Source organism: Montipora capricornis, chromosome 10 (genome assembly GCF_036669925.1).
Source record: "Montipora capricornis isolate CH-2021 chromosome 10, ASM3666992v2, whole genome shotgun sequence".
In the NCBI taxonomy this organism is placed as follows: Eukaryota; Metazoa; Cnidaria; class Anthozoa; order Scleractinia; family Acroporidae; genus Montipora; species Montipora capricornis.
This window is the reverse complement of record NC_090892.1, coordinates 13,864,159-13,884,158: the sequence shown is the minus strand read 5'-3', so window position 1 is coordinate 13,884,158 and position 20,000 is coordinate 13,864,159. Positions and strand designations below refer to the sequence as shown.

General features: G+C 40.9%; 1 protein-coding gene and 2 long non-coding RNA genes across 4 annotated transcripts in view; 1 reads left to right on the top strand and 2 right to left on the bottom strand.

Annotated features, from left to right (window-relative positions):
- The window catches only part of LOC138021412 (cytochrome c oxidase assembly protein COX18, mitochondrial-like), a 401,574-nt gene that overhangs the window by 131,118 nt on the left and 250,456 nt on the right, over positions 1 to 20,000 (top strand). The gene's annotated exons all lie outside the window — the stretch shown is intronic.
- Positions 3,367 to 4,875, bottom strand: LOC138021558 (uncharacterized). Its single transcript, XR_011126396.1, has 3 exons — positions 4,785 to 4,875; positions 4,510 to 4,666; positions 3,367 to 3,402 (listed from the first exon to the last, which is right to left on the bottom strand). It is a non-coding gene; the product is annotated as an uncharacterized lncRNA (long non-coding RNA).
- Positions 15,141 to 20,000, bottom strand: part of LOC138019268 (uncharacterized) — an 8,373-nt gene continuing 3,513 nt past the window's right edge. Inside the window, exons 2-3 of the long non-coding RNA XR_011126124.1 lie at positions 18,976 to 19,106; positions 15,141 to 17,087 (exon numbers count right to left, since the gene is read on the bottom strand). This is a non-coding gene — a long non-coding RNA (uncharacterized lncRNA). The remainder of the gene's footprint in view (positions 17,088 to 18,975; positions 19,107 to 20,000) is intronic.

Genomic DNA, 20,000 nt, shown 5'->3' with positions numbered 1-20,000 from the left:
ATACATCACAGAAGACAGACCACAACACCGGGAACTACATGCCCTACTCTTTGCGACAAGTTTGCGGGTTCTTTTACGTCCCACAGGATTATGACAAGAGAAAATGAGGGGACAGAGAGGGAGGCTCAGGGCGTTGGCCGGGATATGTTATGTCCACGAAAGTTATTTTTAGACGAGCGGAAGTCTTTGTTCTAGCGGAAGTCTGTCTTCTGAGACGTCCGCATGCAGTCTTGCCTCGCTCTCAGGTTCTTAGTGAAAAGAGAAAATGATGGCGCGCGTGGAAGGCTGATGAATATATATTTTCTTTCAAACATCGGACCGAGGTTGGCCTGCATGCGGACGTCTCGGAAGACTTCCGCTCGTCTAAAAATAACTTTCGTGGACATGACATACCCCAAGGGCTGGACCGGGAGCCTCTCTCTCTGTCCCCTCATTTTCTCTTGATTATGAACATTGAAGGGTTGTGAGACGGGACCTCCGGCCTATCGTCCTTATCCGAGAAGACTAGAGAGTCTAACCATTTGCAGATGTAATTACAAAGGCAGCACTTTCTCCTCAGTTATTTAAAGACCCTGAGTGTTGGTCCGGCCGGAGTTGAACTCACGACCTCCCGCGTGACAGCCAGGTGATCAACCAACTGAGCCACCGGTGCGCGGTACTCTTTGTCTTGAGCCTATCACCATATAAAATCAGTCCTCAGCGCATTTAGATTAAGCCTGCTGACAGACAGCCAAGACGCTATAGAGTTAAGATCGTCAGACATCTTATGCTGCAATGTTGGTAGATTGCAACCCGAAAACGCCAAGTCCTTGTCGTCAGCAGATTATCTCGCGACTCCATACTCCCAACATGCAGGAAATCATTTAGGTAAATGAGAAAGAGTAGCGAGCCCAGAATGGAACCTTGCGGAACCTCACACTTTATAAAATCTGACGACGAGCTAACGCCACAAAATAACATTCTTTTACTTTCTACTGTCAGGCTTTTTTCCAACCCACAGTTTATGTTCAGGAAGGGCAACGACAAACCTCGATCAAAAGGCCCACACTCGATATTATTAATCGACCTTACTACATTCTGATTCTTTGATTGCACTCACGTGATAAGACGGCCATGTTGGTGTTAAAACAATAGAAAAATATGGTTTACGTTTTGCGTAATAATAGAGTCAAATTTCCAATTTCGGTACTGTTCTTTCCATCAACATGGCCCCGGTGACGTCAGGTGCAATCAGATAATTGATGCTCGGACTTCTGTCATTTCTTAACAGGAAATTTCTTCAATGAAACGGTCCTCACTTCAATTTTTTTCAGAATTTCCTTAACTTCTTGGAAACGCTCTTATGGAAGTGCCGGCTTACTCTTTTCCAATACCCTTCACGACGCTGCCTAGGCTATCGCGAGGGCATGGGGCCGATTTGAAAAGTGGTCTGCTGGCACAAAAGTTAAAGATAGAGTGAAGAAAGTAATAATAATAATAATAATAATAATAATAATAATAATAATAATAATAATAATAATAATAATAATAATATCTGATCTGCTAATCGCCCTTTCTCGCAGTCGGAGGCTGAATTGCTAAGAGCGCAGCTCAACGAGGTCGGACCGAAGGAGCTGTGCTGCCGGCTAGGCGCTCGGCCCCTGACCACGACCCATGTAGGACCTCGGAGCACAGCACCACAGCCTGATGGAATAGGCCGGGAGTCGATTTTGAGGAGGGAGGAAAACCGGAGTACCCGGAGAAAAACCCTCGGAGTCAGATTGAGATCGACTGAAACTCAGCCCACATACGACCAAAGGCCAGAGTTGAACCCGGGTCACAGAGGTGGGAGGCACTAAACCACCCCGACTAATCCCCAGAAGAACATGGGGGCTTACTGACCCTAACCTCCTCTCATTCTTCAACATCAGTGAAAGTAGCACACAACAATTCATCACAAGACCCCATGTGCTCACCATTATTAACTTGAAAAACACTTAATGCAATCGACAATCAATTGATGATACGAATATTAAGGTCATGCTAATTATCCTTTGCATTAGACTCGTGAACGCATCACGTGCCTATTTTAAACAACCGCCATTGTGGACTCGCGCAATGGGAATAGCATGTACCATCGTGCCTTTTGAAATCGAAACTGTATGTTACTAACTAATATACTACAAATACTACTGTACTACTACTTGTGAAGATGACGATGATGATGATAATAACATTTGTTTCTTAAGTAGTTGTTACTTAATTAATACGAACTTTCTTCTTCAAGGTTTGAAAATTCAACTATCTATATTGCGTTATGAGAATTTATAGGATATAAAAAGCAGCAGACGTTTGCTTTTTCTCGACATCAAGCGATCGTGTAACACTGTGAATTGCGAGAGGGTGTATTGCGAACTTAAGAGCATCTACATCGACTACAGACCGACCAAACTCTTTGATATATTGATAACCAACTCAAGGTAATTGAGATGATCGGAAGCAAGAGTCGTAAAAGTTAAGAGCAACTACTGAGGGAAAACCTGACCTCGTGGTCTACAGCCCAAAAATGATGACATCGCTCTTTTGAATTCTGGGATTCTATAAACATACAAAATGGGATTGACTAGTGAATTGGCATAAGCCAAAGATGCACAAAACATACCTAAATGACTGGAGAATAAGAAATAAAAAGAAAGAATGTACGGTAGCAACAATGCTAAAGATAGAACTGTCACTATGAAGAGTGTCTTGGTCAGTTTTCCTTCTCGACTTCCCGCGCCATGGTGGTGAGGACGAGTTCCGCAGTACATTTTAACAACGATCGACGCATAGGAAACAAGGATAATACAAAGGCAACAAGCCAATATTGTCAAAGACGTGAAGGAAAACTTCTGAAGATCGCTTTGGGCATATACGTACATGCAAGCCGAGGAGTTTAGCACAGCGGGAAACCAAACGAACGCAGCTGATGATCCAAAAATCCACTTTTTGACGAGACGATGCTTAAATGGGCGAAACGTGGCGTGCATCCGCTCCAAAGAAATAACTGCAAGGTTTGTCACCGAGGCTACTGGAAAAACCCAATAGACAGCAATTAAAATCCTTTTCCCGGCTGACGATAAATGGTTCTTCCAAAGGTTGCATCTTTGTCCTCCACTGAACACATCTTTGCTCACCGAGATTCCTCCAATGCACAAGTCTGCTATCGCCAGGCTGATCACCAGGTACATACTGCGCTTGCGAAGAATTGGCTCTTTGAGGTAGACAATGACTGCAAGGCCATTGACCGTTACTGTGGCAATGCCTATAGTACAAAGTACTGCAAGCCAAGTAATGCACTCCAATGGAGAAAACGTCGTTCTAAGTTGTCCTTCACTTTGCGGGTTATCCAAGGAATGATTAGCCATGATCTTACTCATTCACCTATAGAAAGAGAACACGAGAAAGTCTCAGAAGTTTTATAGGAATTCCTGTGTTAAGACTCAGAGATTTTACTCTTTCTAACGCCAAACAATTTTACCCATCGATGGCGTAAACGAGTGCAGCGAGGGGAGTCAGGGTGGTTTAGTGGTCATCAACCGTGCCTTCTGCCTCTGTGACCAGAGGTTCAACTCTGGCCTCGGGTCGTATGTGGGCTGAGTTTCAGTCAATCTCAACCTGACTCCGAGGGTTTTTCTCCGGGTACTCCGGTTTTCTTCCCCCCTCAAAATCGACTCCCTGTCAATTACATCTGGCTGGGTTTTTGGTGCTCCGAGATGACACATCGATCGTATGGCGGCAGCCTTGGGCGCCTTCACATGCATTCGGTCCGATCCCGTTGACCCGGTTGACCCTGAAAAGCCCTTGTAGGGAGCGGCCCAAACAATTTTACCCAACTAAGCGCACTTACAAGTGAGCAAGGACGATGGCATCAGATACGAGAAAGTGAACTAAAAATTTACTTGGCGTTATTATTCCGCGCTTTATCCATGTCTTTCGGCATGGAAAGTGTGTGCCAACTTCCCAGGAAAAAAACTGTCATGAATAGTGTCAATTTGTGGAGAGAAAACGGCAAATTCATTTTCGAAGCCCGGCTCACGGACCGTCCAGATAACCTAACATTTTCATTTGGTCGTTGGAAAGAGAACGGCATTTATCAAATGGCCCGTACGGCCCCGCACGCGCTTTCATTGCAAAACTATTGGGAAATCCCCGTATGAGGGCCGTATGCATTAGCGCATTTTCCGTCAAGTAGCTTGCATATTTTAAAGAATCTTTTCCGCCTCGGCCTTCAGCCTTATCGTATCAAACTCTCTTCAACCTGCGCGCGTATTTCTTCATGTTAGCGTCACCCGGCCACAAATTGTTAGATGTTCCATTCATACCTTTTTTTTTCTGAAAGATCTCTTTCAAGAATTTGACAGCGAAATAGCATCTCCGGGAACAACTCCTCTGGCTGCCTTATATTATGTGCCACTGAAACACTTTATTACAAAAAAAACCTTTTCGAAAAGGTGAGGGGTTTTTAAAGGGCTAAAAGGAAACTCTTACCTTGATTTATGGTAGCACTGGAACTGCAGCGGTGAAGACGATTAGCAAAAGGAAAACGTGTAGGCAAAAGTCATTTGAACGAAGAAATGAACTGAACTCCAACTGGGACTCATGAGAAGTGAAAGCAGCACCCAGATCGGAAAGCTCGCTGTGTGCCCTTTTACGTCAAAATTAGAGCTTATTAATAAACACATTAATGTTTGGGCAACCTGTCAATAGCTTACCAATAGAGATTGCTACGGCTTTATAAAGAAAAGGAAAAAGCAAACTCTTACCTTGATTTATGGTAGGACTGGAACTGCAGCGGTGAGGACGATTAGCAAAAGGGAAACTTGCAGGAAAAGTCATTTGAACGAAGAAATGAACTGAACACTAACTGGGACTCATGAGAACTGAAAGCAACACCTGGAAACAGAAAGCTTGCTGTGTGTCCTTTTACGTCAAAATTAGAGCTGAATAAACGCATTAATATTTAGGCAACCTGTCAATAGCTTACCAATAGAGATTGCTACTATGATGGCCTTATGAAGACAAGTAAATAGCAAACTCTTACCCTGATTTATGGTAGCACTGGAACTGCAGCGGTGAAGACGATTAGCTAAAGGGAAACTTGCAGGCTAAGTCAAATGAAGTGAACTCCAACTGGGACTCATGAGAAACGAAAGCAGCACCTGGAGCAGAAAGCTTGCTGTGTGTCCTTTTACGTCAAAATTAGAGCTGAATAAACGCATTAATATTTGGGCAACCTGTCAATAGCTTACCAATAGAGATTGCTACTATGATGGCCTTATGAAGAAAAGGAAGAAGCAAACAGTAACGACAAACTTCGCTAGCGCAATATCACCGAGGACTGTTTAAATATTTAAACACGATCTGGGTTAAAAAAGTAGTTCGTATACATTTCGTTGCATTGCCCTGTGTGGGCACACGATATAAAATTTAAGCAATGATTCGAAGATTAAGAAAGTGCAATAAAACTTTCTCAACCTGATTGAGGGCAACTGATGAGTCGTCAACTTGTTATATTCAGAACGTACGACTAAACGACAAAAAAAATCACTTGTACTAAGCTTTATGTGGCGATAGCGGCAAAAAAACTAACTGCCATTATGGAACCATATTAACCACTTTTCAGGCAAAAGAATTGTCTTTTTTCCCTTTTGATTTTGCTTTTTTTTGTCCAGTTTGATGAAACTCCAGGTGTGCGACCATGACAAGCCAAGAGAATTCAAGTAAAATTTGTTGTATTAATTATAAATGTAAAACAACACTGAAGATCCATAAAGTCAAATTAGGCCGAAACAAATTCTTTTAATGCTTTCAATTATTAATCCATATTGATGAGGTTGGCAGTCGTATCAATTGTAGCAGTCATATTTTCTGCTGTTTTGAACAATTAAGACCCTGTAGAAACTGTGATCGAGTCATAAATTAAGGCGCACAAGGAAGGCTTGTTCCAGTAGTGTCAGTCTGTTTGCATCGTTTTTACACAAATCTTCGAGTGCGTCTAATGAAACCCAAGAGTTTTTCATCTGTTATGTCAACAGTAAGACTTGTCCCAACAATTTGCGACCAAGTTTGAACTCTAAGAAACACGGTTTATTTGTGGTACACGCCTTACTTTTACAAAGACTCACCAAATTTCTAGAGAGTTTCATTTTTTGCACTGTATACTAGCGGCAAGACCAATGGAAAATTATCAGAGGCTTTATCGCTTAGTCCACGAACAAACAAAATAAGTTATTTTGCTGCAAAATTGATTGAACCATTTCTGAATAGATAGATAGATAGATAGATAGATAGATCAGTACACCATGCACCACCACTAACTTTGTCTTTATTTGTGCATGATGCTTCAATAAACTTGTCACACTTCAAACGTTCGAACGTTTTGCGTGTATAAAAGTATATTTTTCTGATGGAAACAGAAGATGGCAGAAGATGGATTAATATATTATACTTTGCATTGGATTGGCTATCTGTTAATTTCTTGGATTATTGACCTATTAGAATCCTCCAGTTGGTTTGTTACTTTTTTTGCACCGAATTTACATTTTCTGCACTGTGTTACCTGAAAACTGCACTTCTCTTAGCCAATCCGAATGGAGAATTTTTTCATGCATATTATGAATAGTGACAAAACGTGTGAAATATCTGCAATACAGGCAACTTAACATAGAATGCATGACGGGAAAAAGGTATGTAAATTTTATTAACAGAATATTCAATATTACATTTTTTGCCGTTAAAGGAGGTTCAAACCAGTTTCAACACTTTCACGAGACCTTGTTATTAGAAGGATTGACACCACAACACTTAATCACGTAACATTTATTGTTGAACAAAATGCAGTCATTTTTGTGACTTAACACAAGTTACCATGTCAATAGGAAAGCCTTGTCGCAGAGGGCCTAGCAACCACTCCACGAGACTGTAGGCTTAGCGACCACTCCTGCAAACCTTGTGCATGGACCAAGAATCTTTTTCCTCCATGTAAAATCAGTCATTAGTTGTGTTAGTGATTAAAGAAAAATCATGTTCGCGACAAGCTTTGCAAAAACACCCAATATTTTGGCCGTAGTTGCTCATATCTGAAAAACGAACTCGGTGACCCCAATTCTTTAGTGCACACAAGTGATCAGCAGGCCAAGATGAAAGTCTGCAAAGTTCAAACAAATTCCGTGGAGAGGATTCAGAGCTATCTTAAATTTTCAGTTATTTAAGGTGACTCTGAATCTGCTACACAGAATTCTTTTTTAAACTTTGCAGAAAGTTTCATTCTGGCATGCTGATCACATTTCAGAAATAAAATAAAATTGGGGGTTTTTGAGATATGCGCATTTAAAGCGAAAATATGGGGTATTTTTGCAGGCCTTTCCTGTTGCCACGATAACTTTTTACGTCACAAAAATGAATATTTTCCAGCAATAATGGGCCATTTCCGAGTTGCTGTTTGTCTGGGTTTCGAAGTGAGTCTTGGTGCTCAACTATTGTAAAAGAAATGAGTTTGATTTGCATAAGAATACGCAACTCATTTCTGAGGCATGCAGCAACTCGGAAATGGGCTATTGGTGTTTGACATAGTAACTTAACATTACTTTTAAGTGATAAAGTGTTGTAGTGTCAATAGCCCTTTTCACGGTTAGTTTTTCTCATTTGCATTACAATGTAATCTAACGTGAGTGCGAGGCAATTTCGGGTTAAAACTACAAAATGGCCCGAAATTGCCTCTCATACATGCTAGATTACATTGTAATGCAAATGAGAAAAACTAACCGTGAAAAGGGCTATCCTTCTAATAAGAACGTTTCTTTCCAGTGTTGAAACTGGTTTGAGCCACTACCAGGACCTCCGGGACATAATAGTAATTCTTACGTGAGGTACTATTTTTGTGGGGATCGACAAGTACAGTCCACTGTATACATAGAGTGTGTCTACCATACAAGTCCATTATGAAAATGAGCTAGAATTTGTTGAAATAAAAGTCGTTCCAAGCAAATGATAACTTAGGTATGGTGGTAGTGCGACTACCCCATAGGCGGTTATTTAACAAATCGAAAGTGGTTCAGCGTTGTCTGTACTCTTATCGACAATGATTGGCTGCGCCTCGTGAGTCCACAACATTGTGATGACGAATATCGTTGTCGATAAGAGTACGCACAACGTGAACCACTTTCGATTTGTTTTTTACCACAATATTCAACGCCAAAGAAAGTGTTTATTTCAGAGCGTGACCAAAATCATAACTCAAAGAAAGAGCAAGCGTTGTGTATAACTTTCTCGCAATATGATTGGTTTATTTCCCAAAATGAGCGTTCCTGATTGGCTATTACATTGCGTGACAAATTGACGCAAGCATGACGCGAGCAGCGTTGTCTAGACTCTCATCGACAATGGAAAATTAGCCAATCAGATTGCGAGATTACAAGCAATTGTGGTAAATTATAAGCTAGTTGGTGAGTTAAATTTTCTATATCACATCTTTCTGAGAGGTCTTTTGGTAGCTTTATTGCTGAATGAAAGGGTTAGTTTTAAAAGAAACTGTTGTGTAGTGTCCGTGGAAGATTAAATTAAACAGGAAAATTTGGTTTTATCAGACAAGTTGATAAAAGAAGAATTGCCACCGTGAAAAGATTGAACGGATGACGCCTTTAAGCGTTAGCCCCGTGTCAGTGCGATACACCATTTTACAGTTCTGTGCTTAGTTGCCAGGCCTTTGAATAAATTTTCGAAACATTAAACGAATTTTTTAAAACTTTGCCGATAGTTTTATCTCTCATACTGATTACTATCTTAGAGGGTGTTTTAAAAGTTCGTTCCGACATTTTGTTCGCTTATATTTCAGTAATTATTATAATTATCTCTTGGAAATTTAAGTATGTTATTCCGCATTGATTTTACTTCGAATATCTTAAATATTAGTAACCAGAATGGCCTCCTTTATTTTTTATGATAGTTTCTCAGGGGTTTCCAAGCGGCGGTACAGAATAACGCGCGAGCTCCTGAAACGTGTCGAGAGTTGGTATTTTTTCGCCCGAACCGTACTCGCTTTCAACAGCTCGTCCAGTGTTTCAAGGGCTGGATCTTCGTACTTTGTCTCGTCAATGATGTTCAGATCAGGTGAGTTTCCAGGCAAATCGTGAGTATAAAAGTTTGGCAAATTCTTCTGACACCATGTCTGATCCACCTTTGTAGTGTGCACAAAGGTCATTGCCTTCTTTGAGCTAAACAGCTTTCTTTTCGTCGTTCCGTCCGAAACGTGCTGCCTTGAGGTTAACGGTTTCATTTCTGTTTTCTACAATTTCTTTGATTCAGTACTTGGAGGTTAAGGTCTGGACACTGGGTAAGATGTGTAACTTCGTCAGACCACGACCCGTCATACCTCCCCACACCATCAAATTCGCACTTTGTTTCACCTGGTATGCCCCAGGAATACGCACTCCTGAGGGCACAATACGATGTGGTTTTCTGGATTCGGGTAATGAACTAGATACTTACGACACTCATCTCTAAATAAGAAGTTCTCCCAATCCTCCGCCGTGAACTTGGAGTATCTCCTGGCAAATTTCAAACGAAGCCTTCTTTGCCTCTCAATTAACAGTGGTATCTTCTCTCAATTGACATCTTTCCAACCTTTGTTGGTCAATCTCCATACCGTTGTGCTGGAAACGCTGATAATGTGATGTTGAAGTTTTTTAGTAATCTTTCTTGTTGAATTATTACGTTTATACTTAGCTTTCGTGATCATATTTCTCGCATAGTTTGTGAAAAAAGACCCCCGCTCCTTGGTTTGTCCTCGAAGGACTTTCTTTATGACCACTTGTTCTTGACCCATCGTTCTTTTTTTCAAACAATTTGGTAATTTCTTCGACTGAATGGCCAAATGACCGCAAAATAGCTGCCTGAGCTCTAGCACAAACATTGACTGCATGACAGTGACTGTGATTTCCGTGAAGGGCAGAGAAAAGCAAAAAAAAAAGGCAATAAATACGAAAACAGACAATGTGCGGGAAAAATATGACGAGACATAGCACGCGCCCTTGCACATTAGGCGCGAAAATTCGAAAGTATTGTCATTTATTCAAATGTTAGATTGAAATTGCTTCGAGCAATTATTTAGATAAATTTATTAACTGAATCAGTTTCAATTTCCCTAAAGATACATTAAAGTCTTGAGACAAAATGCAATTTTCAATCGGAACGAACTTTTGAAACACCCTGTATACAATAAAAAAGGGGGGTCACCGAGTTCATTTTTGAGATACGAGCTAGTAAAGACGAAATATTGGGTGTTTTTGGAGAGCTTTCATGTTGCCATAGTAACCTATTACGTCTCAATAGTGGCCGCATTTTGTTAAGGAATAATTGGTGTTGTATATAGTACCATAACATTGCTGTTACGTGATACAGTATAGAGTGGTTTTCAATTGAGTGTCGAAAGTAATTAGTGAATTACTTTGGTTTTGCATTACTTAACTCACTGATTGGTTCAAAGTTCTCTCCCCACTTTTTCAACCAATCAGAAGTGAAACCAAAACCAATCGTGGCTCGCGCGTACACATTTTCCCGCGCTTTGTGCCGGTTACGTGTAGTTACTTCGAGTTTTGATTGGTTTATTGGATTTCTCCGTCCTTTTTGATTGGACAAGGTAGTTACTTTGGTTTTGGTTTTACGACACTCAATTGAAAATCGCTCTAGTAGTTATAACCCTTCTAATAAGAAGGCCTCTTACCGAAAGTGATGAAACTGGTTCCAGCCACCTTAAATTTCCCAGATAGCGGGAGAGGGTTTTCCCGTTTACCATTGAATCAACCCATTTTATGTCAAATAACAATTCTTTCTTTTTTTTTTGTAGACAGATGCCTTAAAGTCTTTCGAAACATCAAATTTGTTTCCCACTTATAGGAGAAAAAAAAAAGACCAAAATGTATTTACGCGGTACGCGTAAACAGAACTGCAACAAACTAGAAGTTGTCTTGTCAGAAACTCAATAACTCTAGGTCATGCTATAGTCTAGTCTAGTATAGTCTAGGTTCCTTAGCCTCAAAACACAAAAATGTCTTAACAGCTGCGATAGTCCGGTTGGTTGCTTTAAACGAGGGTTGGACCATAATAATGTGAGTTCGTGCCCACTGCCAGGTCAGTTCTTCAGTCTAATCGAGTAGCTCTTCGTGTAGGTGGGCTGTCAGTTGACAAATTCGTAAGACAAACAATTAAGGAAGTTCCGGCTATCTTCCAATTCATGTTTACTCACAGAAAAACCCAGTCCTGAGTGTTAAGTTGCAAATTAACTAGAGGATTGTCATATAACAAAGGAGGTTGAATCAATGTTAAATCTCTTCAGCCATCTTTGAAATTAAAAGGTGACTGTAATTTCCTCGTTGCTTCAAGTCAGCGATAGTGTATATTTTAAATCTTAAATTTATTTCTCGTTAATTCTAGAGGGGGTCAGTAAGGGGTTCAGTTTTTTGTACTAGCCCGAATAAAGGCGAGGTTGGTTGTTGTAATGCTAACGAGTTTCTATTTACACAAAAAAAGCAGTGAGGTTTGTATCAAAACATGGGCAACCCCGATCTCACTTTTATTCTAAGGCCTGGTAACCGGGCACAGAACTGTAAAATGGTCTATTGAGGAATGGTAGGGTGACTATTGGAGCGGCGGCAGACTGTGAAGAACGAGGTGTATAATGCGCCGATCAACTCGAAAACTTAAACATTCCCCCTCCCCCCCCCCCGGGCAAACCTCCCGGGTATTATTGGATTGTTCCAATTCCCGCCCCCTCGGGCTAAAATATTTGTCAAATGCCTTACCATATCGTCGGATTTGTCTGTCAAACCATACTAAAGAACAATCGTCGTCGGCTCCTGTCGTCTTTAATAAAGCTTTTTTAGAAACATGCCAACACATGCTTCGTGACCCTTTATATGATGATGTCGTTTTTACCAGACTTAAGTATACTACAAAATCACAACTTTAAGAATGAAACTATTTATAGTGCCTTGAAAATTGAATTAATTACGTCGGACAATGTCAATAAGCAAGTATAAGCGGCTCTAACTCTGCAACACGGCAAAGGTTGTTTAACGAGGGTGCTGTATACTTATCAACAACAGATCTTAGGGCGTTTACGACTGCATGTATTTTAAATTGTTCGGTGTCGGTTGATTACCTCTAAAAGAAACTTGTAGCTTTCAGAGGTTTAACAATGAAATGGGGGTGTGAAAACGTACATGTTGTATTCACGAATTACTACTACTACTACTAATAATAATAATAATAATAATATCTGACCTGCTAATTGCCCTTTCTCGCAGTCGGAGACTGAATTACTAAGGGCACAGCTCAACGAGGTCGGACCGAAGGAGCTGTGCTGCCGGCTAGGCGCTCGGCCCCTGAACACGACCCATGTATGACCTCGGAGCACAGCACCACAGCCTGATGGAATAGGCCGGGAGTCGATTTTGAGGAGGGAGGAAAACCGGAGTACCCGGAGAAAAACCCTCGGAGTCAGATTGAGATCGACTGAAACTCAGCCCACATACGACCCGAGCCAGAGTTGAACCCGGGTCACAGAGGTGGGAGGTACGGTTGATGACCTCTAAACCATCCTGACTCCCGCAGCCAAAATTCCTTTGAAGACAACTTTTGAAGACCTTTTTTGTAAGCCAATCGGTCACAAATGCTTTACCTCTTCCTTTAAAGTCTTCCATCTTGTCAAAACACATGTTTAAAGCTGTTAGCGACTTCGGCGCCCGAAAAAAAATCATTTGAAACCTTTGTTCAATTTTCCTCACGTGCACCCCACCGAGGGGAAGGTCAAATTTCCGACTCCCCGGGCACAGAAAATAGTCAAATACCCGGGTTTTTCACGGGGGGGGGGGGTGTGGGATGTTGAAGTTTCGATTTGATCGACGTATAAAGTTTCAGGATTATATGGGAAGTGGAGGAGCCATTCTTTTGGTGAAATTAGTTGAATGAGGAGCGTTCAGGGCCGGGAATGACAGTGCCGAGTTGAAAAATAAACTTAATTTCCCGGTTTTTGCAGATTTTTGCGTTTCCTTCGTGTAGGGTAAGACCACAAATTAAACTGTCCTGTTAAGGGTGAAGAGGCCCAAAAAGTTGAAAAAGGCGTGCGATGGGCCCCAATGCATCTTTGTCACTTTTTTTTCACTTCGTTAAAGCTAGATATTTTTGCTTAGTGCACAGGTTAGTTATGCAATAGATGACAGGTAGAAACGTTTCACAGAGCCCTTGCCCATAGACTAGATTGTCTTCAACACAAAGTATTTGAGAACACAATGAGCTGGAGTTATAATTGTGCAGTTTCCTTTTCGATTTCAAATTATTTGGTTCCATCTGCAGGTATCTGAGCAGAGATTACTTAAGACAGAAAACAAAGCGACTCCAAATATAAAGACTAATCCAAAGGACCAAAAATATAATGCTATCTGGCACCTGCAGAAAGACACAAATTATTATTTTGGGAAAAAAGGGATATCTGTATATTGCGAAGTGAAACAAACCAAACAAAATGAAGAAAAAAAAAAAAGATTATGTTGTCCAGGAACAAGCCAGTAAAAGAAAAAAGTATACAGGAAGGTACTCAGTCTCAAACTGCAAAACTCAGGATTTCACGAAATGAGCTCATAGTGGACTTTGGCAACCTGTAAATTGTGTGTTTGCATGCGTAAATTCTCTTCTTGAATGTACATCAACTTGGCCACCATGAAAAACTTCGAAGAAAGAATGGTGGGAGGGGAGGCTCCATCTGTTACACTGATTCAGTATTGCATTCCACAGCATCATGCAATACACTTTACCAAAGGGGTACAAAGAGGGTGAGGGTTGGGCAGCATTTAAATGTGTATTTTTTTTTTATATTAAGCATAACTTTATGAAAATTAATTTTTAAACTGGTAATTGATCACTTTTCCATACATTTTAGTAGCCCATCAACCTTGTCTGTTGGGCAAATGGACAGTGATCGTAGCACTCTAATAGATAGGTTCAATTCATTCTAAGGCCCTGTTTATAAGGAGGGAGGGTAACCCTGGTGTTAGGGTTACCCTAGCACTCACACATTTCTTCTTTTTTTTTTTCATCGACGTGTTTACAAGGCAGCTAGGGCTACCCTGGCGCTAGGGTAACCCCGGCCTATCTGAGTGATAGGGTTACCCAAGCGCTAGGGTAACCCTAGCTGCTTTGTAAACGCTCTGCTAGGGACAACACGCCTACCCGGAACAACTTTTTAACGGTTTCCATTGTGTTTGCGATGCTGGCGGTTACCAAGCACACAAAGTTGTCCCTGGTGTTAGAGTAACCCTACCTGGAAAATTTTGCTTGTAAACCCGGGCTATCTTTAACCCTCCTGCTAGGGTAACCCTAGCAGTAGGGTTACTCTATCTGCTTGTAAACAGGGCCTAAGGGTGTACGAAGAGCATTTTTAAGATAAACCGGGGATAACCCGTGTATTACCTCAAACGTTTAAAATTTTAAAATGAATGCGCCAACGTGCCGGCAGCTAATGGAGGTCATCTGATACTGACAGAAAAGGTCAAGAAAATACTGCCTTTTGATTGACACTGCAGTACCAAGTGATGACAGGCAGGTATAATAAGTTGAAAAGGAAGAAAAAAGATCAACCTTTGAGATTCGGGATAAAACGAGTTGGAATTTTGATAGGGTGGAGAATTCAGTCGTTGTTGGACTAAAGAAGATGAAAAATTGGATGTCGAGGATTGGTGTTGAAACTCATATTGAGTTGTTGAAAAAGACCCTTGGGAACAGTGGAACCCTCGGTTTTTTGGTATAAGCCATTCCTCTTTGGTAACCGTTTAAGGCAGTAGCTCAGTCTGAGTACAAGGAAATAAATCTCGACTGAAAAAGTATTGGGCCCTAGCTACTTAAAAGAAAGGGAGAAGTAATTCTCGCACTGTTTAGTGCATAAAGTGCTTTTCATAAGAGCTTTAACGCCAAATCTCAACGTGCTATTAATATTAGACTCCATTCGTGCGAAAGTATCTTAAATTATAATCGCACCTTTGTTAATTTCTCGCGCCAAAAATCGCTCTAAATATTGTAATTTGAATTTATTTATCTGATATAATTTTCCCTTGATAATGGAGTCATCATGACAACTCCCAATCGTTGGATTTTATTTGTTTTATCTTTCGTTTTTTACAGTTTTATGATTTAAGCAATTGCCTCTAATAGACACCGGACATTTTTTTGATGGCGTCAATGGGATTCGAACACATGACCTCTGCGATCCCAGAGCAACGCTCTACCAGCTGTGCTACGGGAACAAAATGAGCCCAACGGAAGAACATGAACCCAACTAATTAACCTACTCCCAACTGAGTGGCTTCATAGCTCAGGTTAATAGAGCATTGCACCAGCATCATTGCAGAGCCAGTCTTCCAGTTGACGCCACTTGGATTTTTCAGGTGGCTATAAGAAACAATTCCTTAAAATGTCCAGATGCCGATCGAGTGTGAGTAACATTTCTCCGTCATCATCTATGACTCACACTTCAAACTATATACACACATTTCATTCATCGAGTGCTTTCACAAGAACACATGAGTTCAACAAATTGACCTGCTCCCAACCGAATGGCTTCGATCCTAGATCAGTAAAGCATTGCACAGGCATCGCAGACGAGGTTATGGGTTCGAATCCCGTGCAAGTTATTTGTATTTTTCAAGTACCTGTCAGAGAAAATTACTCAAATTGTCCACATAAGTTCGAGGCCGGGAACACTAAAAATATCAGTAAAATACTTGTTTTTAATCCACATCAAAAAGTTAACCTGATTTTTGTTTTGTTCTTTCGCAGTTTTGGGGTTTTAAGTAGTTGTTACTTAAATTAAATGATGCGTATTTTTCAAAGGGAATTTTAACTGTTGAACTATTCCATGTCGTGACCTTTTTCAGTCAAAGTTGATCGTTATGAGCATTTATATGACATAAACAGCTCTGCAAATTTGATGGTGTCGACATCAAGTGACGGTGAGCAAACTGTTTAGTGCTGGAGAGTCCAACACGAAATCAAGAGCATCTAGAACTACGACGGACCGTGCAAACTCTTTGATAGATTGATACCCAAAATCAAGGAAATTAAGACGATCGGAAGCAAGAGTCGTAAAAGTTACGAGTCACTGAAGAAAAGTCTATAGCCTAAAAAATGAATATATAGCTCTTTTGAATTCTGGGATTCTATAGGCATACAAAATGGGATTGACTAGTGAATTGGCATAATTTAAAGAAACCACAAAGAAATGCAAATGACTTATTTTTTTGGAATAGGCATGAGACGTTTTCGAGAATTTGACAAAATAAGAAAGACTGCACGGCAGCATCAATGCCAAAGATACTACTGTCGCTATGAATAGTGTCTTGGTCAGTTTTCTTTCTCGATTAACTGCACCATGGTTGTGCGGATGAGTTCCACATTGCACTTTAAGAACGATCGACAAATACGAAAAAAGGCTGATAATAAAGCAACAGAGCCCTATTAACAAAGGTAGGTAAAACTCCCAAGAACCTCTCACTTTAGAAAGGACATCCAGGTACATGTAAGAGGAGTTTATCACAGCTATAAACCAAGTGGCCGCAACAGATGCGCGAAAGATCCACTTTTTAAGGATACGATGCTTAAATGGACGAAACGTGGCGTGCATTCGCTCCAAAGAAATAGCAGTAAGGTTTGTCACCGAGGCTACTACGAAGAACAAACCGATCGCAACTAGCATACTTTCCCCGTCTGGCGATAAATAGCTCTCCCAAAGGCTGCAATTACGCCCTGAATTGAACACGCGTATGCTTAGCGAGACTCCTCCAACAAACATATCTGCAACTGCCAGGCTGATCACCAGGTACATGCTACGCTTGTGAAGACTGGGCTCTTTGAGGTAAACAATGACTGCAAGGCCATTAAACGTTACTGTAGCAATACCTAAAGTACAAAGCACTGTAATCCAAGCAATGCACTCCGTTGGAGAAAACGTCGTTAATCGTCCTTCAAGCAACGTGTCATTTTGCTTCACCAAGGAATCATTAGCCATCTTATTCATTCACCTGTAGAAAGAGAACACGAGTCTCAATCTTCTTCTTCTTTGATTGCACTCACGCGATAATGCGGCCATGTTGGTGCCCCACACAATAGAAAAACGTAGCTCAAGTTTTGCGTAATAATAGCGTCAAATTTCCAATTTTGATATTGTTCTTTCCACCGAAAGGGAGGCGCAGTGGCTCCTGGGGGCCGTTTTTCGAAGTCCCGAAACTTTACGGGCCATTTTCGGGTGTCAAAATTCCCTTTGTATCTCAAGAACGGAGAGAATTGAATTCGTCAAACAGTTCTTTTTATTTTTGTTACCTTGAAAATATGTTAAAAGATTGGGTTTCCAAAACAAGCGGTTGGCTATTTCACAGATGGCTTTTCGGGCCCAAAAAGTTTTCGAGACTTTCGAGAAACGGGTCCCTGGGCGGGGACTGTGTTGTGTTCTTGGGCAAGGCACTTTACTCCCTTGGTGCCTCTCTTCACCCAGGTGTATATAAATGGGATACCAGCGAAATGCTGGGGGTAACCCTGCGATGCACTAGCATCCCATCCAGGGGGGAGTTAAAAATACTCCTAGTCGCTTAACGCTACGGAAACGGGGGATAAACACCGGCGTGTTGGGTCATTGGCTCGGAAAGCGCTTACCTTCCTCTTTCCACCAACATGGCCGCCGTGACGTCAGATGCGATCAAAGAATAGGAAGGTAATGAGGGACTTCAGGAAGATCTACGATGCAGCCGTCAAAGAGAACACCGCAAAACAACGATGTCATTGGTTAAAAGAGGAAAAAAAGATAATCGTACTGCACGCATTTTAGCACATATTTTTGCGGTAATGTGCACCCAACAACGATGACGTGAAATCATCAAATTTGAGGAAATGTGAAACTTTCTTCTCCAAAGGAGTAGCTAGGGGGGTCCTGGGGTGACGCCCCCCCCCCCCCCCCCATTCCCTTCGTAAGTCTTTTTTAACGCAAACAACCTACAATATTCAGGTGGCGAAAACGCCACAATCTGGCGAGTACCCTCTGTTTGACATTGTGTGACCGCCTCCCCCCCTTTGAAAAATCCTGGCTACGCCACTGAATCTCTATTTCTATTTTGAAACCGCCCGTATCGATTTATTTCTAGAATACCTCGGCCACATTATACGACACGAACGAGATGGAACTGTTTCAACATCTTTGTTTAACAAAATCGAACGGATGTTGGAGCAAATGTAGAAGCTGTTTCCAGCCGTAGGCTCGAGATCTCCCCGGGATTTTTATATGCTTGTCAATTTCTGTCAAGTAGCTTGCATATTTTGAAGAACCTTTTCCGCCTTTTCAGCGTTATCGTATCAAACTCTCTTCGATCTGCATATTTCTTCATGTTAGCGTCACCCGGCCATAAATTGTTTTAACAGATTTAACTGATTAGAGAGTAATGTGAAGTGCTACGTTTCTACCCCATGTGAACCATGTGAGCGTTAGCCCTACTAATGGAAATGGGCTCACACAAGGACAAAGAAAAACTCTGACCAGGGTGGGAATTGAACCCACGACCTTCAGCTTAGATCACCGCTGCTCTACCGACTGAGCTACAAGGTGAGACGGGGGCAAGCCGTGGAAACTGATGATGTTAAAGTCACGGCAATGAACTTGTACAAGTACAAGGAAGGATTAGGTTTTTACAAACGTTGGCCGTGTAGCACTTATATATATTTCTTTAGCACTTTTAGTTCTGACACCGAATCCGTTTTCATACAGAAATTACTTTTTATTAGACAAGAGGTTTGAAAATAGAATTCAATAAAAATGTTTTTCTTTGAACGTTCAGTTTGTAAGTCGATTTAACACTGCTTTCGCTATCAAGCGCGGTGCGAGTCAACAATTTAAAAAGGTGATTTCAGAAAGGAAACTCTTACCTTGATTTATGGTAGCACTGGAACTGTAGCGGTGGAGACGATTATCAAAAGGAAAACGTGCAGGCAAAAGTCATTTGAACGAAGAAATGAACTGAACTCCAACTGGGACTCATGAGAAGTGAAAGGAGCACCTGGAGCAAAAAGTTCGCCGTGTTTCCTTTTACGTCAAAATTAGAGCTGAATAAACGCATTAATATTTGGGCAACCTGACAATAGCGTACCAATAGAGATTTCTACGGCTTTATGAAGAAAAGGAAAAAGCAAACAGTAACGACAAACTTTGCTCGCGCAATATCACCGAGGACTGTTTAAATATTTAAACACGATCTGTGTTGAAAAACTGGTGGATTTTCATTGCATTGCCCTGTGTAGTAAGTACGCACGATATAGAATTTTTAAAGCAATAATCCGAAGATTAATGTAAGACAACTGAAGACGCAAAACAAATTGTTTTAATGCTTTAAATTATTAATTCATATTGATGCAGGTTGACAGTCTTATCAATTTTCTGCTGTTTTGAACAATCAAGACCCTGTAGGAACTGCCACTTTAATTAAAACTGTAATCGAGTCATAAAATATGGCGAACAAGGAAGGCTTGTTCCAGTAGTGTCAGTCTCTTTGCATTGTTTTTACTTCGTCAGTTATGTCAACAGTAAGACTTGTCTTAACAATTTGCGACCAAGTTTAAACTCTAATGAAGCAGGGTTTATTTGTGGTACACGACAAATTTCTAGTAAGTTTCATTTTTTGTTAAATGACTTTTTGCAGCTTCAACCTCAAATTGTTCTTATCCTTTTTGCACTGTATGCTAGCGATAGGAGAAATGAAATGAAAAATTATCAGGGGCTTTATAGTTTGATCCATCATTACCAGAAAGAACACGACTAAAAACCCCTGTCATCTTTATGAAAACTGCTCGCGTATCAAATTTCAACCCACGTATGCAAATTAGTTAAGCTACACAACACGATGAATCAACAAAGGCCGAACAATCTCATAAAAACCTTTTTCCAGCGAAAACAT